Source organism: Bos indicus, chromosome 8, assembly GCF_029378745.1.
Source record: "Bos indicus isolate NIAB-ARS_2022 breed Sahiwal x Tharparkar chromosome 8, NIAB-ARS_B.indTharparkar_mat_pri_1.0, whole genome shotgun sequence".
NCBI lineage: Eukaryota > Metazoa > Chordata > Mammalia > Artiodactyla > Bovidae > Bos > Bos indicus.
In genome coordinates, this window is record NC_091767.1 from 88,514,620 (window position 1) to 88,539,419 (window position 24,800).

The following is a 24,800-nucleotide window of genomic DNA, read 5'->3' on the forward strand; positions in this document are numbered from 1 at the left end:
GGACTGGAGCCCACCAGGGTCCTCTGTCCATGGGATTTCCCAAGCAAGAATACTGGAGTGGGTAGCCATTCCATTGCCTGCTGCTGCTGCTGCTAAGTCACTTCAGTCGTGTCCAACTCTGTGCGACCCCATAGACGGCAGCCCACCAGGCTCCATCCCTGGGATTCTCCAGGCAAGAACACTGGAGTGGGTTGCCGTTTCCTTCTCCAATGCATGAAAGTGAAAAGTGAAAAGTGAAAGTGAAGTCACTCACAGTCGTGTCCAACTCTTAGCGACCCCATGGACTAGGGAATCTTAAAGACCCAGGGATCGAACCTGCGTCTCCTGCATTGGCAGGTGAGTTCTTTACCACTGAGCTACCTTGGAAGCCCCTCTATATAAGTCACTAATGGGTAAATATTATCATAAAAATACACAGATAAAAATTATTTTATTAATCATCAAACATCCCCAGATGAAAATAAGGCAAGAAAAAAAGGAAATTGAGTTCTAAAAGCCATTAAAGAAGAGAGTTAAAAATGAAAACCAATATAGCTAAGGCACCAAAAATAAGGGGGAATGGAGACCTGGTTAACTGGTAGAAAACATTTTTTGTAATCATCTCCCAAGGTGTAAAACACAAGTGCTCTGAAGACAGCTGTTAAGAATCACTAGTTGAATCATTTCAAAGGCTTCGCTCTGCCCTCTGAGTCTACTTCTCAATTTCCTCTCCATTGTCAGCTGTGTGGATTTTTCATTCAAACAATAGCTGCTGTTAATGGATGTCCTGTTTTGTGCCATAATAAGCTCAACCTGCCATTGCACCCTTCCAGGTACCAGGCCACAGACACTCACCACACGAAGACCCAGCCTTGAGCATGCTGTATCCATGACAGCAACAGATGCCACATCGTGTCAACCATTTGAGGTCTCGCCACTATTTTATCTGTCACCATGGCAACAGGAGAGCCCTGGGAGCAGCCTTAAGGTGTCTCCCAATATAAACACTCAGTCTCCCAAGCAACATAGCTGCCTGGTGCTAACTAGGCCGGCCAAAGCTTGCAGGGCTCAGGGTGTCACCAGCCTGCTGAGGAACCATGGGCAAGTTCCCGGACTGGCCAGGCCCCTGGTGATGAAGATGAGACAGTGTCATTTACATCATAAGTAAGGAAAGTGTCTGACTAGAGACAACTCTAGTAAGCATCAGTGTCACCATCCAGGACTGCTGGGGTCGAAATGAAGGGGACCCAGCTCCACCCTCGTGCAGGGCACTGAGGGAGAGGCCCCCAGGGTGATGGAGCAGCTCTGATGTGGCAACATTTGATGGACACTCTCAGGCCCTTTCACATCAGGTGGCCAATCCCTGATTAAGGGGACACGCCCAGCGCTCACAGGGGGCCCATTGTGTGTCGTGCAGAAAATCCTGATCAGGAATTCCAATCGTAGTCACCTTTGTAACCAGCGTTAGTCCAAGGCATCCAACTCCATCCCACTTCCTCTCCCTGCCCACTGGGATGGGTAATTCCCCCTGAGAGTCCAGCATTCAGCTAGAAAGCTCTCACACACCTTCCCCTCACAGCTCAGAGGGCTGGTATTGTCATTTTCATTTCACAGACTACAAAGCTGAGCTTTCAGGGCATTTGATGGCAGAACCCAGACTCAAAGCCCATGCAGTGGTCTGTATTTAGACCACATTGTTAAATTTAAATTTCTGACAAACAGCAAATAAACTTTAGCACAAGTACATCCCAAATATTGCATGGGACAATATTTTTATCTGATATGTCTGGAAACCCCCTTGTAACTGATGCTGCTCCTACCACATTTAAAATAGGCACATGAAAAGATACTCAGCATCATTAGCATAATTATTAGACAAATGCAAATCAGACCTACAATGAGGTACTATCTTACACTGGTCAGAATGTGTCTTGTGCTTAGTCACTCAGTCATCTCTGACTCTTTGTGACCCCATGGACTGTAGCGCTTCAGGTTCTTCTGTCCATGGAGATTCTCCAGACAAGAATACTGGAGTGTGTTCCCATACCCTCCTCTGGGGATCTTCCCAACCCAGGGATTGAACCCACGTCTCTCAAATTGGAGGCAGATTCTTCACTATCTGAACCACCAGGGAAGGCCAAGAATACTGGAGTGAGTAGCCTATCCCTTCTCCAAGGGATCATCCCAACCCAGAAATCAAACTGGGGTCTCCTGCATTGCAGGCAGATTCATTGCCAGCTGAGCTACCAGGGAAACCCCCTGGTCAGACTGGTCATCATTAAAAAGTCCACAAATGATGAATGCTGGAGAGGGTGTGGAGAAAAGGAAACCCTCTTGTTGCTGGGAATGTAAGTTGATACTTTTTTTTCTTGTTGTTTTGTTGCTAAGCCATGTCCAACTCTTTGTGACCCACAGACTGTAGCTGCCAGGTTCCTCTGTCCATGGGATATTTCAGACAAGAATACTGGAGTGGGCTGTTATGCTCTTCTCCAAGGGATCTTCCCGACCCAGGGATGGAATTTGTGTCTCCTGCAGGCAGATTCTTTTACCACTGAACCACCCAGGAAGCCCCTGTAAGTTGGTACAGTTCAGTTCAGTTCAGTTCAGTCGTTCAGTTGTGTCCGACTCTTTGCGACTCCATGAACCGCAGCACGCCAGGCCTCCCTGTCCATCACCAACTCCTGGGGTTCACCCAAACCCATGTCCATCAAGTTGGTGATGCCATCCAACCATCTCAATGGTCGTTCCCTTCTCCTCCTGCCCTCAATCTTTCCCAGCATCAGGGTCTTTTCAAATGAGAAATCTCTTTACATCAGATAGCCAAAGTATTGGAGTTTCAGCTTCAACATCAGTTCTTCCAATGAACACCCAGGACTGATCTTTAGGATGGCCTGATTGGATCTCCTTGCAGTCCAAGGGATTCTCAAGAGTCTTCTCCAACACCACGGTTCAAAAGCATCAATTCTTCAGCACTCAGCTTTCTTTATAGTCCAACCACTATGAAAAACAGTATGGAGAACAGTATGACTTATCCTGAGAAAAGAATATTTTAAAATGTCTATATGTATAACCGAACCACTTCGTTGTACAGCAAAAATTAATACAACACAGTAAATCAACTATATGTCAAAAAAGTGATGAAAAGAAAAACAGGTGGCTACTCATGGGCTAGGATGTCAGTGCTGGTTGCTGGTTGCTGGTTGGGTCCAGTCAGAGACTGGAAGGCCATGCGTGCCGGCTGCCCCAGGTTAGCTGTACCCCTGTAGAGGACAGGTCAAAGGCAGAGGCTGAACCAGCAGAACAGCCACCAGGTACCATTGTCCCTGTGCACGATGGCTACGGGCACCCCAGGCCTGGGAGTGATGCAGGCTGAGTCCTGACATAGAGGAGAGGATGCCCCCAGAGCTAATTGGAGATTAGTGCTCAGACTAGAGATGGTGCAGGCATGTCAGATAGCGAGCTCTCACTTGGCAGGAAATATGGCCCTCAACGAGCAGCTTGACTGTATGCCTGGCACTGTGTGAGTCTCTTCCTAACTTGCAAACCCTGACCATAGAAGCCAGGACACATGGGGGCAAGAATGGCTCCTGGCCAGGAACATACAGAGAGGCCAGGGGCTTGGCAAGCAGCTTTCCTTGTGTGTGGATTCCTGACTTGGTTCCATTCTTCTCAGGAGAAAGTTCCTCACTGGCAAGGAACACGGTCTAGGATGGCTGCGGACGCCCCCATTCCCAGAGATTCCCAGACATGTGAAAACTAACATCAGACTCTCTAATAGCAACCTACTCAGTCAAGATAAGAGCCAGATCTGGCTTGCAGGTCCAGTGCTGGGGAGTGGTCTTGTCGGCCGAACCTGAGCCCCCCTAGGAGTTCAGTCACCCTCCACTTGCATTCTGGTGGCAATGAAGAACAGGTGTCTTGGGGGCTGGGGAGAAACTTGATGGTCATTCAACCTAACACTTGGAGTGTTCACTCTGACAGAGTATCTCTGGCAAGGACCTGAAGACCAGAGATGGGGTATGGCTTTGAATTTGGGGTGCAGGGAGGTGTAAGAGAGCTCCCTATTTATACTAATGATGGACAGAGGCTGGGACTGGAGCTCATGTGGAGGCACTGGATGTTCTCTGCCCATCCTCAGCAACTGACTCTGAAACACCTGGTAGCTTGTCATCCGAGGCTCCGAAAACATCCACCTGCCCCAGGCGGGGTTGGGAGGAACTGGTGATCGGATGGACTGGAGGGCCAGTGCCAGCTGACCCAGAAGGTTGAAAGGACCCCTCCTGCAGCTTTCCTGTGCCCCATCCTGGCAGCCTGGAGGAAGTCAGAACAGTGTCACAAGGTGAGGAGCCTTGAGCAGGTGGTGGGCCTCAGTGTCACAGTTTGGATGGGTTCCTGGAGATCTGCCAAACAAATTGGCCAACCTAGAGCAAGATGGGGTGAGGGGAGAGAACGGCCCTCGAGGATAATGGATCATTGGATGGTGGGGTGCAGAGGACACCAGAGGCGACTCCGAGGCTGACAGGGGTACCCCAAGAGCAGAGTGAGTTGCTTAGACAAGGTGGCATTAACAGCAGGCTGGGGTGTGCCTGGGGCTCATGGAATACTCTGCAAGCAGTGATGCTCTTTGCTCTAGTGCTGCCATGGGCCAGACCCCGATGAGGACTTCTTTCCTCCTCATCTCCTGAGCTGGGCCTGAGCCCAGCCCCTTCATGCTGCTAACTGGGTTAGAATCCAACAACTGCCTCAGAGGCAGGATGTGTGTGTGGAGGGAAATACCAGAGAATCAGCCCAAGGGAAGTGGCCAAGTGGGACACCCCAGGGTGGAAGGCTGGCCTGCCCACTGGGGGTGAAGGATAGAAGTGTGAGAAGACAAGAAGAATGGTCCTCACGTTCACTCATTACATACCACTGTCAGTGAAATGAGAGCATACAAATGCATGTGTATTGTCACATCATTGCTGCATTTGCGCTTTATATACATTGCAGTTTATTGTGGATCACAATAAACTGTGGAAAATTCTGAAAGAGATGGGAATACCAGACCACCTGATCTGCCTCTTGAGAAATCTGTATGCAGGTCAGGAAGCAACAGTTAGAACTGGACATGGAACAACAGACTGGTTCCAAATAGGAAAAGGAGTTTGTCAAGGCTGTATATTGTCACCCTGCTTATTTAATTTATATGCAGAGTACGTCATGAGAAACGCTGGACTGGAAGAAACACAAGCTGGAATCAAGATTGCCAGGAGAAATATCAATAACCTCAGATATGCAGATGACACCACCCTTATGGCAGAAAGTGAAGAGGAACTAAAAAGCCTCTTGATGAAAGTAAAAGTGGAGAGTGAAAAAGTTGGCTTAAAGCTCAACATTCAGAAAACGAAGATCATGGCATCCGGTCCCATCACTTCATGGGAAATAGATGGGGAAACAGTGGAAACAGTGTCAGACTTTATTTTGGGGGGCTCCAAGATCACTGCAGATGGTGACTGCAGCCATGAAATTAAAAGACGCTTACTCCTTGGAAGGGAAGTTATGTCCAACCTAGATAGCATATTCAAAACAGAGACGTTACTTTGCCAACAAAGGTTTATCTAGTCAAGGCTATGGTTTTTCCTGTGGTCGTGTATGGATGTGAGAATTGGACTGTGAAGAAGGCTGAGCACTGAAGAATTGATGCTTTTGGACTATGGTGCTGGAGAAGACTCTTGAGAGTCCCTTGGACTGCAAGGAGACCCAACCAGTCCATTCTGAAGGAGATCAGCCCTGGGATTTCTTTGGAAGGAATGATGCTAAGGCTGAAACTCCAGTACTTTGGCCACCTCATGCGAAGAGTTGACTCACTGGAAAAGACTCTGATGCTGGGCAGGATTGGGGGCAGGAGGAGAAGGGGATGACAGAGGATGAGATGGCTGGATGGCATCACTGACTTGATGGACATAAGTCTGAGTGAACTCTGGGAGTTGGTGATGGACAGGGAGGCCTGGCGTGCTGTGATTCATGGGGTTGCAAAGAGTTGGACACGACTGAGCAACTGCACTGAACTGAACTGATACATTGCAAAACACATGCAAAATGCATTAAAGGATGAGACAAAGCCAAAAAGATATTTTTGAATGTTCTTCTGAAAATTCTGGTCTTAACCATACTGGATTATACTCAGTGGACAATATACCAGGGTTTGGGCTTCCCTGGCAGCTCAGTGGTAAAGAATCCGCCTACCACCTAACTCAAAGAGCCAACTCACTGGAAAAGACCCTGATGCTGGGAAAGATTGAGGGCAGGAGGAGAAAGGGGTGACAGAGGATGAGATGGTTGGATGGCATCATCAACTCAATGGACACGAGTTTGTGCAAACTCCAGGAGATGGTCAATGACAGAGAAGCCAGGTGTTCTGGAGTCCACGGGGTCACAAACGGTCAGACACGACTTAGCAAGTGAACAACAACAACAGCAAAACAGGAGATGTGGGTTCGATCCCTGGGTCCAAAAGATCCCCTGGAGGAGGATATGGCAACTCACTCCAGTATTCTTGCCTGGGAAATCCCATGGACAGAGGAGCCGGATGGGCTATAGTACAGGGAGTCTCAAGATAGTCAGATACGAGTTAGCAACTAAACAATAGGCTAGGATTTGTGGTATGTCTCTAGGTATAAGTTCCTCTTTCATGTAATTCTTGCTCCTGTGGTCTTGAAAGAGGCCTCCTGTGAGATCTGACAGAGAGTGGATGTTTTCACACTGTCCAATGTCTTCTCTTTCCCTGAAAAATCCCGAGTATAATCTTCACTTTGCAGTTTGGCGCCATCTGTCCCTCAGTGGGGGTGGGTGTACTTGGACGAGAAAATGAAGCCCCCAATCCCACTTAACTGGGCACCCACCCAAGGGTGGGCACATGCTCCCAGTGTTTGCACCAGGCAAGATTTTATTCTGTAGATACAAAATGAAAATGGAAATTTTTTTCCGTGTGAACCCTCCACTTCAGAGACCTCAGACGCAGCAGGTAGCAGCCACCCCCACACCTTCTGGGCCTGGGAGACAGAGGCAGGAAGATGTAGAGTGCAAATCCAACATAGCCTCTTTATCAGGTCATGGGAATTCTTGACAGTGAGCCTCTGGGGACTCCCACTGCAGACTCGCTCTGATTTCAGCTCCAGTTCCCACGAGGTGAAGGAGCAAATCATTCAGCGGGCTGAGAGCTGGTGTCTGCGTGGTCTTCTGCACCCAGGCTTCTGCTTCTGCAAAGCCATCCCTGGTCTTCACTGAACCCTTGGAGTGCACCATGTGCTGTGCCCACCTAACCATCCCACACAGGGCAGTTGATGATCTTTCCTCTAGTTCTTCCTGGGTTCAGATCCACATTCCTAGGATTTTTTTTCCTCTGAGGGAAAAACTCCATGAATAGAACTTTTGACTTGTTTTACCCTAATGTTCTCTCTGGAGGAATGATCTGGATGAATGAAAAGAAAATCACTGGGTGAAAAGTCATGTAAGATTTAAGTAGGACATCCATACAGATATATTCAGGAATTGCACGGAAGACTTTTGAAACAGCAAAACTCCAGTCTTCTTGGCTAAGTTAAATCTTTCAGACTTTACCTGAGTGAAGTCAGGCAATCCTGAGGCAAGGATTTTGGAAGCTAAGACAGATGGATTGACTCAGAAGCAGGACCACTTTGGCCCTGTTCCTGACAGGGGAGCAGCTGGAGGTTCGCAGGCCTGTGCTGGTGGGATGTCTTCCCATCACTGTCCCCCATTTAAACTGTTATCCCAGCCCCTCCTCCACCTCTCCTCCATCCTGTTATTATTTGTGGGAGCTGAGTAATGAAGGAATGGTTAAACCTCTAGAACCAATCACTTTCACTTACATCTCCAGCCTCATTAGAAATTACAAATAATAAATCATTAATGAGAATGTGTCGGTCAAAGAAGACACCTCACAAAAGACTAAACGAGCTGTTGATATGAATCATTAATAATAATCAGTGTCTGTGCAGACTCAAAGAACGGATGTGTGGACACTGGGGGAAGGAGAGAGTGGGACAAATTCAGAGAATAGCGCTGACATATATACACTGCCATGTGTAAAACAGACAAAACTAGCAGGAAGCGGCTGTACAGCACAAGGAGCTCTGCTGTGATGACCCAGATGGGTGGGATGGGAGGGTGGGAGGGAGGCTCAAGAGGGGAGGGGATCTATATACATACAGCTAATTCACTTCGCTGCACAGCAGAAACTAACACAACATTGTAAAGCAATTATACTCCAATAAAAATGAAAATAATAATCACAGTGTCCGGAGTTTCAGGACCTGGGGCTGGGTCCTCCGAAACCAACATGTTTAATGGCCTTACTTTCCATAAATGTTCACGCACAAGCTGGGAAGGCGCCATTCCATCAGGACAGATGGTGAGAACTGCTCTCCCACCCATGTGGTCTAGAAGGCAACCTGCAGAGCAGACCAGGCTACAAAGAAAATCCGCTGAGCAGAGAATCAGCAGAGGAGAGAAAGTTCCAGAACCACAGGGGACTCGGCTTGTGCTCCAGAAGCATCTCTACTCTCATGGAGATACCCAGCATCCGCTGTCTTTTCTGTTTCTCAGTGTGTCTCATTTCTCTCTCTTTCCTTGCCTTCTGTCCTGTCTTTCCTTCCTTTCCTTCCATTCCTCTCTCTTTCCTTTCTTTCCTTCTCTCTGTCCTGAACCTTCTTTTGAGTATTCCTAGGGCAGTAAAGCGTGAGCCAGCAGTTCAGGTTGAGATAAAGTAGATGGGGTATAGCATGCTCACTGAATTTCAGAAGATTCAGGCTTCCCCCGCTTCCCCAGGGGAAAAAGATTACCTAGCTCCCTGGATTTATCCTGACTTTTGGCTGACATTGAATGGACTGTTTAAATCTTCATTATTTTAACATGACAAGTGTTGGGACTTCCCTGGGGGTCCAGTGACTAAGACTCTGGGCTTGAAATGCAGGGGCCCTGGGTTTGATCCCTGGTCAGGGAACTAGATCCCACATGCCGCAACTAAATATCCCACATAACTCAACGAAGATCAAAGATCCTGCATGCCACAGCTGAGACCCAGTGCAGCCAATTAAATTTTTTAAAAAAGAGTAGAACTACTACTTTAAAAATGGCAAATGTTGGACAAGATATGTAGGAAAGGGAATCCTCGTGCACTGTTGATGAGAATGTAAATTGGTGCACCCACTATGGAAAATAGTATGAAGTTTCCTTAAAAAAAACTAAACATAGTGTACCATCTGATTCAGCAATTCCACTTCTGAGTATTTATCCAAAAGAAATGAAATCACTATCTAGAAGAGATATCTGCACCCCCATGGTTCATTGCAGACTTATTCATCATGATCAAGGCATGGAAATGACCTAAGTCTCCATCAAATATGTGATGTACATGTATACACAATGGACTATTATTCAGTCACAATAAAGAAGGAGATCCCCCCATTTGGAGGGACCTAGAAGACATTATCAGAGAAGGCAATGGCACCCCACTCCAGTACTCTTGCCTGGAGAACCCCACGGACGGAGGAGCCTGGTGGGCTGCAGTCCATGGGGTCGCGAAGAGTCAGACACAACTGAGCGACTCCACTTTCACTTTTCACTTTCATGCGTTGGAGAAGGAAATGGCAACCCACTCCAGTGTTCTTGCCTGGAGAATCCCAGGGACGGGGGAGCCTGGTAGGCTGCCGTCTATGGGGTCGCACAGAGTTGGACATGACTGAAGCGACTTAGCAGCAGCAGCAGCAGGAGGACATTATGCTAAGTAAAATAAATCAGACACAGGAAAAATACTGCATGAAGTCACTTATTTGTGGAATATAGGAAAGTTGAGTACATAGCAACAGAGAGTAGAATGGTGGCCACCATCGAGGAACTGGGAGTGGGGAGAAGCCAGGGGAGATGAGGTCAAAGGGTTGTTGCTGTTGTTTAGTCACTAAGTCATGTTCAACTCTTTTGCAATCCCATGGACTGTAGCCCAAGAGGCCCCTCTTTCCATGAAATTTTTTCAGGCAAGAATACCGGAGTGGGTTGCCATTTCCTTCACCAGGGGATCTTCCCAACCCAGGGATCAAACCCACATCCTCCTACATTGCAGGTGAATTCTTTACCACTCAGCCACGTGGGAACAGCTGAACCTGCCTGAGCCCGGAGGAACATCAGTAGGGGACTCACCCAGCCACACGTAGAGTCATGAGAAATAAGAAATGGCTATTGTGTTCATCCAAGTATTTAGATTTGTTTGTGACACAGCAGTTCATGAAACAAAGTCCAGTTTGGCAATTTGAGCTCACCTGACTTGAATGCACAGATCCTTCCAAGATTTTCTCTGCCAACCCTGCCCTCTCCAAAGTATCTTCTAGATGCTGGCAGGGCAGGGCTGTGGGAGGAGGGGCTGGGTGCTCTGGTGTTCTTCCACCTCAGTGAGGCTCAAGGTCTCCTAATCCCACCCCGACAGCCCGAGGTACCTACCCTGCCCCACAGGGGCCCTAACGAGCTTCCTGCTTCACCGCTGTTAGGTTCTTTCCATCTGAGATGGCCCCAGAATGCTGGCTGGGGCCAGCTCTCATCCCTTCCTGTTGTCTGGTGACACAGCAAATCTCCCAGTCACCCAAGCTGGCAGTCTCATCGCTGTTACGCAGCTGGCCTCCTGGCCCAAGGCCTCGGCTGGAGCGGTCCCTGGACATCCTTGGGGCATGCTCTCTCTCTATTTCTGTCTCTCTGTATCCCCGTCTTTGTCTCTATCTGTGTGCCTGTCTCTCTATTTCTCTGTGTGTGTGTCTCTGTCAGTCTCTCCCCCTCTCTCTGTTTCTCTCTGTCTCTCTAACTCTGTGTGGTTTTTCTCTTGGCACCCTCAAAACCCAGACTTCTGATATGGCGGCTCCCAGAGCAAGAGAACTGAGGGAAGCAAGCACAACTGCCTGGCCTCTTTCCTCAGAGCCTCAGAAGTCACACAAGGCCACAGAGACTCCCCACAGGTTCACGGGGAGGGAACATGGACCCCACTTTCTATCTGGAGGATTGCCAAATAATTTACAGGCCTGTTTTAAAACTACCAGACTGGGGACTTCTCTGGAAGTCTGGTGGTTAAGACTGCCTTCCAGTGCAGAGGGTAAGGGTTCGATCCCTGTTTGGAGAGCTAAGATCCCACATGCATCATGACCAAAAAACCAAAATATAAAACAGAAGCAACATTGTAACAAATTCAATAAAGACTTTAAAAAAGTGATCCACATCAAAAAGAAAAAAATCTTAAGTAAAAAGTCTCACCAGATTGCCACCCTCCCAGCCATCCCAGGAAGTTGTAGGGACCCCTGGGAAGAGGTATCTCTGCGATCCCGAAGAGGTGGATCATCCAAACCCCACCCCTGCATCCCCAGCTCTTGGCTGACACTGCAGTTCCTCACCCCAGAATGAAGCCAGACCCATGAAAGCAGAGCAAGCTTCACCATCCTTTTCCTTCAGGCACGCCACCTCCACAATCTCGAGGCCGGGGGTGGGGGTGGGGGTTGGGGGAAGGCGGGCAGCTTCTAACCTCCTCTTCTATCAGATGACATTCTCCAACTTCCCTCCCCACCTCACCCTGCTGAAAAACAAGACTTGTGGGGAGAGGCATGAAAACCACATCAGTTTAAGTTCATTGAAAAGGAATAAACACGTCTGGGTAAAGTAACACCTACTCTGGCTGAAGTTTTGTAAAAATGTTTTCCCCAAAGTGGTTTTTGCTACAAATATGAAAAAGGCCATCTCACAGGGACTGAAACAATAGTGGGCATTTAGTGGTGTCACAGTAGAAAAAGTCAGAACGGGAGCCCTAGCTCAATGACGCCATCCGAGCCAGGCACGTCCTGTCCTTCCATTTCTTTCTCAACACAACAGCTTTTAATCCTCATGCTGGTCACTTAGTTTACAAAATAGCTCTCAGAACTCCAGGCATTGCACCAGGATCCCCAACTGGAGAAAAAAGATTTCTTTTTACCTCTCATCATGCAGAACAGGGTCCCGTGTACACCCTAGAACAATCAGCGGCAAAGGAAACAAGGATTGTTGTGACTCGTTGATACTAAGGAGGCGTGGGAAACCTACCTTCTCTGAGATCAAGGGCTCCCTGTCTGCTACATAAATACAAAATTAAGTTCTTCTGGTGGGAAAGGAAACGAGGAAGAGACCCTGAGTAGGAAAAGGGCAGTGTCTTCCTTGGGGGTCCCCAGATATTTAAATGCTTCCTATTTCAGACAGGGTGTATGTTTGCATTTCTCAAATAAGGTCAAATCCCAATTGTCTTGGGAATTAGAGAAAGGAAGAACGTGAGTAGGTAATGCTGCTGCTAAGTCACTTCAGTCATGTCTGACTCTGTGCGACCCCATAGATGGCAGCCCACCAGGCTCCCCGGTCCCTGGGACTCTCCAGGCAAGAACACTGGAGTGGGTTGCCATTTCCTTCTCCAATGCAGTAAGGTGAAAAGTGAAAGTGAAGTCGCTCAGTCGTGTCTGACTCTTAGCGACCCCATGGACTGCAGCCCTCCAGGCTCCTCCGTTGATGGGATTTCCAAGGCAAGAGTACTGCAGTAGGGTGCCATTGCCTTCTCCAGAGTAGGTAATAGTAGCCCAATATTTGAATCCCTCATCCCATACATGCGTTTTGAGATCTAACAATGTAGAGAAAGATGATGCAATGAGTTTCTACCCAGTCACCATATAACAGAACCTTGGTGATGCGTTGCTGGCCTCCCAGTCCCTCTTTAGGAGGTGAGATGAGTGTCAGGTGGAGGGAGGCAGGGCTGCTGGCAGGAGGAAGAGGAGGAAAAATGGCCGGGTGACCAACCAGCTGCAAAAAGATATACAACAATTGAGAATATGTGGAATTACCGGTCTCTGGAACTGGTCAAAGTGGTCACTCCCTGAGGCCATGAGTCCCTCCAGGATCTCTCCTGGTTCTTCAGCACCCAGCCTTGCTCAACCACCCAGCAAAGCCTGGGTGGTCTCCCCTTGGGCCTCACATCAAGATGTTTGTGACTCCCCACTGGCACTGAGCTCCTGAAGAAGGGCCTACATCTCATCATCGAGATCACCCACTGGGCACTTGAGAATTTGGCTGCCTCATCAAGGATGCCCAGTGTGCTGGCCCTAAGCCACTGGCTTTACCCCAGTTTAAGGTGGCTGGACAGTGTGGACATCCTCACCAGGAGGAAGTATTTATGCAGGGGCAAAGTCAAACACCTCTTGCAGCCCGGTTCTCATCTTCCACGGCGCAGCCACAAAGAGAGTGCTACATCACCAACAAACTTACCAAGTCCCAAAACCCTCCTGCTCCTGCCCTGGTAATTCCCCATGATTGCTGCTATGCGTGGGGCATGGTCAGGCAACATGGACAACGCTGAGTGCCTCATGTGTGGGAACGGCAACTCAGCACCGCACAGGACACAGACGCAGGTTAGCGATGCCTGTCTCGTCCACATTCCCAGCTCACCCCACCGAAGATGGAGGCACCACCCAGGGCTCTTTCTCAGCCACCTGTTCTCTAAAAATTTGGTGGCTTTCCCCCCCAGATCTTTCTTTGATTTGTTCATTCCCAGTAGTCACAATCATGGTACATCTTTTGGCTAGACTATTAGACATCTTAGCATTTTCAGAACTTTCTATTTATAATTTATCCCTCTTTATTTGGTGAGACATCCTTCTCTTACTCCCCTTTTAATTCTTTTTAGTTCCTTAAGTATATTTCAATTAGCCATTAATTTATTAACTCTATTAAGTCAGAGTCTGGGCTCCCTAATGAATAATTTCCATTGTTTTGTGTATATACCATCTTTTCTTGTTTCTTTGTGTGCTTCCTATTTTCTGTTGCTGTTGAAAATGATTTTTTAAGATTACTTTATTTTTGGACATTCTGGGTCTTTGCTGCTGAGCGGGCTTTTCTTTAGTTGCAGCAAGCAGGGGGCTACTTTCTAGATGTAGTGCATGGGTTTCTCATCATGGTGGCTTCTCTTGCTGGGGAGCATGGGTTCTAGGGCACATGGGCTTCAGTAGGTGCTGTTCCCGGGCTCCAGAACACAGGCTCAACAGTTGTGGCACACAGGCTTAGGTGCTGTGAAGCATGTAGGATCTTCTCAGATCAAGGATTGAACACATGTCTCCTGCATTGGCAGGCGGATTCTTTACCACTGAGCCACCAGGAAAGCCGTTGAAAATGCATTTTAAATAAGATAATGTGGCCACTCTGGAAATCTGATTCTCCTCTCCTCCCCAAGGTTCACTGTTTTTGCTTGATGACGTTTCTGAACTTTCTATAAAAAATGTTTTCTTTGTCATATGTGGCCACAAAGTCCCTGTTCTATTAGTTGCAAGTAGTTAGTTGATGACAGAACAGAGATCTCTTGAATTACCTGGAATCCATAAGCCTCCCAGTCTTTACCAATGGGCTACACACTTGAGGGCCAGCCTTCAACACTCATCTAGACAGTTGACAACTCTACTTTAGCCTTCACTTCCTGTTGGCACAGGGCTCCAGGGTCAGCCAGAGGTGAGAGCTGAGGGCTTTCTCAAGTCATTTCCAAGCAGGCACACAGTCCCAGGCATGTGCACAAACGGGTATATGCATAACAAATGACCCAACCTAGTAGCTTAAAACCATACCAGTTTGTCATACTATACTTCACAATTTCATGGGTCAGGAATCTGGAGGACTCAGCTGGTGAGTACCTGGTGGGGTGTTTCCTGAGTTTACAGGAAGATGTCAGCTAGGGCTGGAGCCATCTGCAGACTCAACTGGGATGGGTGTCCAGGTGACTCACCCCCCTGGCTGGCTGTTGATGCTGGCTGCCAGCTGGGTGCTCAGCAGGGCTGCTGAGTCAAGTTCCTTCATGCAGCCTCTTCCTATGACTTGGGCCTCCTAAGAGGGCCCTGACTTCTGATTTGGGGGCTTGGAGCCCAAGAACGAGGGCTTCCACAAAAGTGGAATGAGAGCTTGGCTTTTTATGACTAGGGAAGTCACACAGCACCACTACAGTCAATCTCTATCCATTAAAGCAGGCAGGAACCTGCCCGGATCTAAGGGGAGAGGACAGACACACCCACCCTCCATAGTTTAATGGGAGGCCTGCCAACAACTTGGTGCTAAGTCTTCAAACTTCCCTGCACGGGAACCTCCCACCCTCGAGTTTCTGTGTAGGTTTTGCCAGCCCGGCAAGGCCATCTCTGGATAGATCCCTGTCTATTATTCTTTATCTCCTTCCTGGTTTATTTCCGTCCTGAAAACGGCATCATAGCATTCCCTTGCTTGCATCTGTCCACTTAGAGTTTCCTTCCCTATCATTTTCTCAGGGGAGGAGGAGGTAGTAGTGGGATCTTGTCCTCTCATTCAGCTTTATCCTCCCAGTGCGGAGCACAGTAGGTGCTCAGTTAACATGCGCAGAAGGCACAGAGGCCTGTGGCCCCACGAAGTGTGGTGTGGTGTGATAAGCCGCTGAGGACACTTTTGAACTCAAGTCTGGCCCACTCTTAGCCTCTCTGAGGATTTCCCTGTCCACATGTGGGATGGTTGAAGGTAATCGTGCAAATCCTAACACCGGGGTTGAGACAGGACAGATATGAGCACTCAGTTGTGTACAACTCCTTGAGATCCCCATGGACTGTAGCTCACCATTCTCCTCTGTCCATGGAATTCTCCAGGCAAGAATACTGGAGTGGGTCGCCATTTCCTTCTCCAGGGGATCTTCCTGACTCAGAGATCAAAGCTGTGCCTGTTGAGTCTCCTGCATTGGCAGGTGGATTCTTTACCACTGAGCCACCGGGAGGCCCTCAGAACAGATAAGCCTCAGCCCTTTTATGCTGGCCCTTCACTCAGTGCAAGCCTGAGTATCAGGGTTTGTTTTACATTCTAACATAGAAAATAACCGAGGATTCTGCTTTTACCTCTTGGCAGGCGCCTCCTCGCTGTCTTCTTTCAGTCCTCGTAGATGGTGTCCCTGCTTTGAGAAAGGCCCAGGGCCATTTCTTCCATCACACCTCCCCTGCTTCCAGGGCAAAAGCCCCTCACAGCTGGTCTGAAACCTTCCTCCTTCTCACACAGTCCAGGGAGCTCTCCTGGGAAGCATGCTGGCTCATAAGGACCAGAACTGTGACTGTCCACTCGTGAGGAAATGAGATTCACACCCAGGAGGATGGGGTCTTCTAGAGGCAGGGCACAGAAAATAATTTGCTTCCAGACCAGCTGCAGACCGCATGGTCGAGATGGCCTAGTTCTGGCCAGGGGAATAAAATCCATCCCCTTCCAATTTCCTGCTCGGCGCCATGCTTACGTTCTCCCCTGAGGTCAAAGCCTCTGAAAAGACCGATTGCTTCCAAAACGAAACCCAAGGCCGGTGTTCACCCTCAAGTGTTTCAATTATTTCTGAATATCTGATGATCTTGGGGACCACTTCCCTCCCCCTACCCAGATGGAACTGGGGTTAAGCTTCACTGAGACTCAGCAAATCACAAAGAGGAGGCAATTTCTCCGTGAAATTGCCACTCCAGGCCCAGGTCATGCAGTCCATGCCTCACATTCACCATTGTGTACAGCTGGGGGCACAACCATGCTCATCCTGGGGATAGAGGTGCCAAAGTGTTATTCCTTGTGGTCACTGTTTTTCCTGTGGTATCTTGCATTAGGGCTTCCCAGGTGGTACTAGTGGTAAAGAACCTGTCTGCCAATGCAGGAGACATAAGAGACACAGGTTTGACCCCTGTGTCAGAAAGATTCCCTGGAGAAGGGCATGGCAACCCACTCCAGTATTCTTGCTGGAGAATTCCATGGACAGAGAAGCCTGGCAGGCTACAGTCCATGGGGTTGCAAAGAGTCTGACATGACTGAGTGACTGAGCATGCACGCACACATCCTCCATCTAAGACTTATAGTCTCTTTTCAAAGGCCAACATTTTGTCACCATAGATATCAAAGATCCATGACCATCTGGCCAGAAACAGACAGCACTTTAGTGCCGTCAAGGGCGAGAAGATGCATCCACAAGTAGGTCATTGATGCTGATTCCCAAAGGCTTGAACCCCATGGAGAAAGAGCACCTGTCCCTCCAATCTCTAAGGTTTCAGAATTGTCCATGATGGTGTCTTTGAGACTAGACTGACAAAGAGAAGTTTGGGTTTGCACAGTCATGCACAGTGACACCCAAAAGCCACCAGCGGCCGAGCAGAGATCTCAGCTGCCAGTCAGTCTGAATTTTGCTTCTTAACAATGCTTTCGTCTTCCAGGGACACAGCTAAGGCTTCCAGGAGGATTCAAGGTGGAATGTCTGTCCCTCCATGAGACTAGACCGGGCCTCACAACAAGTCATTCTTCCATTCAAGGTGACCCTCCACTTTGGGATGATCTGTTGAACATGCTGATGGAGAAGTATTTGATGGCCAAAGCCACGGGTGGATAGGATGGGGTTCTGGGAGAACGCTTTCTGGGTCAGATGCACCTTAGGTCCACGTCAGGTGTAGAAGCTTTGGGAGGTGGTTTGCTATGCAGCCAAGCCCTTTCCTTGGGAATGATTCCCCAACAAGGGGAGGATGGGCTGTGACCAGCCTGCAGCCCACACCCCAAGGCCGGCAGAGCATAATCCTGGAGGTGACAGTTCCTGTATGCAGGTGCTCCTGCCTAGGAGAGGGACAGCCTCTCTGGGAGGTGCCTCAAATAGGGGAGCCACTTGCACACAAGACTTCCAGCAAGTTCTGATTAAACCTGGTACCAGAGCATCTCTGATTCAGAGCCACCCTTTGGGAGGGTTTCCTACCCTGGTATTGTTAGGGGAAACACACTGACTGAAACTGCCCACCCTGGCCAGGCACCATAGTAATTATTTGTGTGAGTTATTCTACTACAGGAGAGCCTAGTAAGAAAGACAGAACTGATAAGCCACCACCAACTGGAAGAGTTCAGGAGAGGTCAAAAGGAGCCACGACGTGTCCTACCACCTCCCAGAATCCTCGCTGGCCTCCATCTTGACCGAGCAACACATGCACCACCAGGAAGGATCATGAGTCAGAATGATTGGCCAAAGACAACCCAGAAACTAATCCTGTCACCATAGAGCCCTAGATTGTGAACTAAATGGCATGCTGTCCTCCTGGGTTCCCTTACCCTCCTGCTTTCCGACTGGGCACCCTTTCCCAATTAATCTCTTGCTTTGTCAGCATGTGTGTCTCCTTGGGCAATTCATTTCTGAGTGTTAGACAAAAGCCCCCTTTTGGGCCCCCTTTTGGGTCCCCGTTCCTGCAATGGTATGGTTTCTCCATTGGAGTTACGAAATCTCCTATGGGGAAGTATGTTTGGGAAGTGCTGGGAGTGTTCTATTAGGCTTCACCACTCTCCCCACACCCAAGAATGAATGAAATTAGAGCAGCTGACAGCATGAGCGCTGGGCAGGGCAGGGCAACAGAAACTGTGTATTGATGTGAAAGTGGTCTGGCCACCCTGGAAAGCATCTGGTAGATTCTTATGGAAGAAAGCACTCACGTCTCCTAGGAGCAGCAATCCCTCCCCACCCCTCACCCCCCAAGGAATTCAACCAGGATATATTAAACCAGCATAAATGAAAACAGCATTTGCAGCCCAAGGGCTGAGATGAATTCAAGGTGGGGATGAAGTCCCCTGCAGAGCCCACCTTCTTCCCCTCATTCAACACAGGAAATGAATGATGCCCAAAACACAAAACGGCCATAAGGAGCTGGGTCCCACATCTCTAGCCAGCCCTCTCCCCTCTCCTGTGCTCCTAGGTGCCCACCATCCCAGGGTCCTGGCTGAAACCTGCTGCCAAAGAGAAAGGTGGTAAGATTCCAGCAGGAAAGCTCTTAGCCCTGAGGACGAGCTCCATGGTGGGTTGAAGGTACCACCACAGGCGGCACGTCCTCCCGTCTCCCTGTAAGTCTGCTACTGAGGGGCAGGAACCTTCAGTGAGACAGAGAGCTAGTCCCTGAGCTCCTGGGTGCAGACGGTCTGGGAAGAATGATCCCTGGCAGCCCAGTCCTTCTCAGCACTGAGGGAAGGAAGACAAGGAAGAATGTTCCAGAGAAGGGAATCTTACTTCGGGAACCAGAAAGAGCAAGTCACAAGCAGCAGGAACAGCAAACCATGTGAAAGGCAGCACGGCCCTTGGGTCCCTCCTGGGATCACCATTCATTCCCTCGTTTCACATCAGCAGATGCCTTTGGGTGTAAAAATGAGGTGGGGCAGCAAGAAAACAGGGGACCTGATTCTGGCTCGGGCTAGCTGCAGCTTCACTCGATTAAATGAAAGAAGAGTTGGTAAATGCACAATGCAAATAAATATGTAAAACATCTGAGTGAGTTAACCCCAAATGCGTGCTTTTTACAGACCATGGGGTGAGCTATTTTCTGCTCTGAATGCAGAATTCATCATTACAAGCTGACATTTATAAAGGGGAACAGCAATGCATGTGGTCCCATTATGGGGATCCTCTTGGCTTCCAGGTCTGTTTGGGGATGAGGACCAACATGGACCACTCTCCAAAGTAGAAATGAGAGTTCCAGGGCGGTGGGTGGTGGGGAGGGCAGATACCTGAGCCCTGAATCTCTCCTGGAAAATACACTCAGACTGATTGCTTCCTCCTCTCCATATTGGATTTGTTCCAGAGCAACCTCTTGCTTTGTTCTGTGTCTCTGCAGTGAGTAGAGATCCATAATAAAAATTGCAGGTAGTCTCTGCCATGGGGCCAGCTCCACTCTCCCAGGCTGACTCTGGCCCTCTGACCCTAAGGCCATTAACACATCCACAGGATGGCTTTGCAATTGCTTTACTTAATGAGAAAGGAAAACAGCTTTCTGCATAATAGGAGCAGCTTAACATCAGAATGATGCTTTTTCTTGACATGCTTTCAAGAACAAGAATTTTTCCAAGTCCAGATGCATAGCATTTATGTGAAAGGTAACGTAAGCGCTTCAGTGTTCTGTCTGGACTAAGAATGTTTGTGATTGAAGAGGAATGGGCTGTGGATGGGAAGGTTCTTTATTAAATATTATTGTATTAGAGGGAAAGAATCTTTTGAGCATGTCAGAATTTAATCCTGCTTGGATCTCACCCATGACTTTCATGTTACTCACTACAGGTATGGGAGAAAAAATCAATTTTTCTGAACTCAATATTATATACCAAGAATCCCAATACAGTATTGTATACCAAAACCCTGTCCATAGTAAGTCTGGCAGAAGCAAATTCATTTCCCTTTCAGGGCTATACAACTTACAGAGAGCTCTTGGAATGTGACAGTTTGAACAGATTGTGGCAACAGATGGAAAAAATCACCATCTGATTTTGACATGATGCGGGGAAATAGAATTTGATGAACAATAATTAGAGAAGCCACATACAGCCAGAGAAGGCCAGATTTAAACAGTGAGTTCAGAAGTCAGAAAAGACTTAAGCATAGAACAGGGGCGAAATCTCTGAACAGGTAGGGAAAAGAATTCTGAAATAGATAAAGAGCTATTTTAAAGCCTCCCTGTCTTTCTAGGAGACTGTGAGCTAATGTGCAATGTTTCACACCTGGTATATTCTAAGGGTCTCAAAGAGCTCCTGAACTAAATATATTAACTGTCTCTATAAAGTTTAATGGAGAAGGCAATGGCAACCCACTCCAGTACTCTTGCCTGGAAAATCCCATGGATGGAGGAGCCTGGTGGGCTGCAGTCCATGGGGTTGCTAAGAGTCGGACAGGACTGAGCGACTTCACTTTCAATTTTCACTTCCAAGCATTGGAGAAGAAAATGGCAACCCACTCCAGTGTTCTTGCCTGGAGAATCCCAGGGGCGGGGGAGCCTGGTGGGCTGCCGTCTATGGGGTCGACAGAGTCAGACACGACAGAAGCGACTTAGCAGCATAAAGTTTAAAGGGCTTCCCTGATGTCTCAGCAGTAAAGAATCCCTCTGCAATGCAGGAGACACAGGAGACGTGGCTTCGATCCCTGGGTCAGGAAGATCTCTTGGAGGAGGAAATGGCAACCCACTCCAGTAGTCTTTCCTGAAAAATCCCAGGACAGAGGAGCCTTGCAGGCTCTAGTCCAAATGGTCTCAAAGAGTCAGACATGAGCATGAGCACGATAAAGTTTAAAACTCTCCAGAGGATGCATGGTGTGCCTTGGCATATATAGCTGATGGGGGTACCAAGAGGGCTTCACTGTATTGGCAGCCTTTTTCTCTTTCAGGTATTTGCTGTGTTCTTTTTCAGTGCTGTTAGTACTCTTGAAATATGTCACGGTAAAATTTAGATGCTCGAATACGGAGTTTATCCTAATGCATGGTCCACACATGTGCTCAGTTGAAACTGTGCCATTGGTTGTCATTAGGTTTGTTTTTTTTTTTGGCTACACCATGCTGCTTGTGGGATCTTAGTTCCCTGAACAGGGATCAAACCCGGGTCCTTGGCAGTGGAAGTGCAGATTCCTAACTGCTGGATTGCTGGGAAATTCCCTAGGTTTGTACATTTAGGTGATTGTCCCGGTAACGTAAATGAATGAATGCACAGAGCCTCCTGAATTCTTGCAGACTCTCCGGAAAACCCTTTGTCTGGGGGTTCGTGGCTTCAGAATCTGGACAGGGCCCAGAGGAGGAAGAAAGGAGAAAGATGCTCCCAGTGCAGCATGTGATCGTGTGAATGAGACACAGGGGGAGGTGATGCTTCTCTGGATTCAGGAGCTCGGAGCCCGAGACTCATATTCTGAAAGTATGATGGAGGGTTGCAACAAATAAACAAAGACTCATATTCTGAAAGGATAATGAAGGGTTGCAACTAAATAAACAAAGCCCCAGTTTCACCTGGCAGGCAAACGCCTTGAGTCATTAAGTAGTATTAGGTACATTTAATTTATTTAATTATAAAGACAACAGGCATGAGACCATCCATACTATAGCTAAAGCACATACAGAAACCAAAAACATAAATAGAAGCATCCTTAAATTTTCCAGGTGATCAAATTGCTCAGGTGGGCACATGGGGGCAGGTGTGGTGTGGGGGTCCCATCAGGAATGCAGGACCACAGGGGTGATGTGTATCATACTTTTATCCTGGGCTGTGCAAGCTGAGAATCTGAGGAAGGCTACAGTCTCCGAAGCTCAGGGACGGACAGGCACCAGAGAGGACAGATGCACGTGAAGGGGAAGAGTGCAGATAAGTTGGACCCCAGATCCCAGTATTGATCCACATCCTGACCTTTCTGTCTCCAAGCTGTCAGCCTCAGCAACGTGGGTCATCCCAGAGCAAACCACGCACACAGCCCAGGGTTGGGGAAGCTATGGGAGGATCTGGCTGCTGTTGGAGCAGCTGCAGACCTGACCACTCCCCACTCCACCCTATCCCAGCAGCCACACCAGCATCTGGTGGGCCCTGCCTCCCTTCCCTTCAAACTTACCATGTCTCCGTGCTTCACTTCCTGTTTCCAAACAGTGTGACCCACATTAACCCCTCAGAGAGTGGAAAAGCTTAGCTAAGAGGTCTCCATAGCCATCTAACATGTCATCCCATCCCACAGTCCGGTTGAATCCAGCCTAAGAGCCATGCCCCAGACTCATACCACAACCACAGCCCTTGACCCATGCAATGCTCCCACACACACTTAGCTCAAAGAAACACACCATGTGGGTAAAATAGACCTGCACGCTCAAAGGCAGAGGATGGCCAAGCCAGCCACCTAAATCAGTCGGCCCAGTCCTCATTCCTAACAGATAAACAGACAACCAAGAATTACTGGGCACCTGGGAAAACCCACAGTAATGACAGAGAGGAACTGACTGACCATGAAGAAACCCTGACAACTTGAGAACAGAAGAGAATGTCATAGAAATTCTAAGTAGCTTCCCCACATGTTGGAGACAGTATTGAAATCAGAAAAAGAAACAAACTGCTATTGAAATAATTAAGTATTTAGATGAAGTGTAGGGGTATCTGCAATTAGAAATGCATGTTTCAAAATGAGATGGATTAATGGCTGGATATGCAGATGAATAGATGCGTGGACAAAAAGTAATCATTTGCTAGTAGTAGAATTTGCAGTAGGTATTCATGTGTTCAGGCTTCCCAGGTAGCTCAACGGGTAAGGAATATGCCTGCAATGCTGGAGCCACAGTAGACAGATCCCCTGGAAGAGGGCATGGCAACCCACTCCAGTATGCTTGCCTGGAGAATCTCATGGACAGAGAAGCCTGGAGAGCTATGATCCATAGGGTTGCAAAGAGTCAGACAGGACTGAAGCGACTTAACACACATGCATGGATTCGTCCAGTTCACCATCTAGCAACCAGGAGCCTGGGAGAAGGGATAGCAGAAGCTGAAAGATGTCAACAGCATTTTGGAACCTAGAAAATGGATGAATGGGTAGTACCAACTTAGCAGGCCAGAAGGGAGAAGATCAAGACAATTTTGCCACAGAACCCAGAAAGTCTTGGGAATCGGAGACCTCTGGTGTGGAGGTAACCAATAACGGGAGAACTGGGCAAAAACCTAAGAAGCAGTGAGACTCCCACGTCCACTTCCCATTCTGCTACCATCTGTCCTCAGCGATGCCAAGGACAAGGGAAGGCAAGGGCACAAAAGTGGAAATCTATTGTGGGGGAAAGAAAACCCTCCGGCCCTTCCATGCCCAGCCTGAGAATGGGCAGCAGGCTTATTCCCACCTGGTCCAGGTAGGAAATCAGAGGGTTCTTCCCCAGGGAAATGAACAGCCAAAGAGAAAAGATGTATTGACACAGAAAGCCAGGGTCCCAGAGAAGTGTGGGGTGCCACCCAAGCTCACCACAGTGAAGTTCTCAAAGAGCAGTCAGGAATCCTTGGGCTGAGTGTGCAGCCACAGGGTCACCACAAAGGAATCGTTAGAGCTGAAAGGAACACGCAAACAAATCAACCCACCTAGGAAAAGAGGAAATAGAGAAAAGCACATAGCATTCAAAAATTTCCCCTAAAGCTAAAATTAAGACCCTCAGAAAAAAGAAGAAGACATGATACCTTCATGAGTAAGAGCTCTTGGAAATTTAAAATTCAGATAGCCAAGAAAAGGGTAATAGAAGTGCTCAGAGAAAAAGTAGAGGGAATCTAAAAGTAACACAGAAGGCCAAAGGATGGATGGTAGAAGGGAGAAGCTGGGAAAATTAGAGTCAGTTCATAAAGACCCATTATCTGAATAATAGGAGTTACAGAGAAAGAAAAGTCAGAGGAAAAGAAATTAGTGAAGATTTAATTCACAGTTTTTCTAGAGTGATAAAACATGAAAAACACCCACATCTAGGTATGTCATGAAACTTCAGAGAAACAGGGGCAAAGAGCAGATTCCAACCCAATCCAGAGAGAAACAGGCCACGACAGAGTTCTAAGGCTCAGGATGGCCTCAGCCACACACAGCATCAGGAGCTGCTTGAGAAGGAGGTAAGGCCCTTCAAATGTCCAACCTAGAATTTTGCTCTGACCAGGCATCTCACCAAGGCCACTGGGAGGAAGGGGTTACTCCGTCAAAAGGAGGGAGCCAGCTAAGAAAGCAAGGTGTGGGCCTACTGAATAGCGGAGCCAGTCCAGGGGAGAGGCAGTCTGGACCAGGGACAGGGGGACCCTGGCCTGCCTCACACCAGGAATGGGACAGACAGCAGACAGCTCTGAGAAGCACGTCTTTAGGAAGAAACAAGGTCACAAGAAATGAGCAGCATCAAACTGATGGAACAGACTATCTCTGTTATGCTGGAGGCATGTGCTCGGAAGGAAAAAGCATTAGAAATTCTGGAGGAAAACAGCAAACTGAGCAGTTCCAGGACTCAGAGGAATGAACA

General features: G+C 48.2%; 1 long non-coding RNA gene across 1 annotated transcript; it reads right to left on the reverse strand.

Annotated features, from left to right (window-relative positions):
- Nucleotides 1-399: 399 nt before the first annotated feature.
- LOC139184620 (uncharacterized) lies at nucleotides 400-11,160 on the reverse strand. The gene is made up of 2 exons (XR_011568163.1): nucleotides 10,290-11,160; nucleotides 400-2,976 (listed from the first exon to the last, which is right to left on the reverse strand). It is a non-coding gene; the product is annotated as an uncharacterized lncRNA (long non-coding RNA).
- Nucleotides 11,161-24,800: the final 13,640 nt, after the last annotated feature.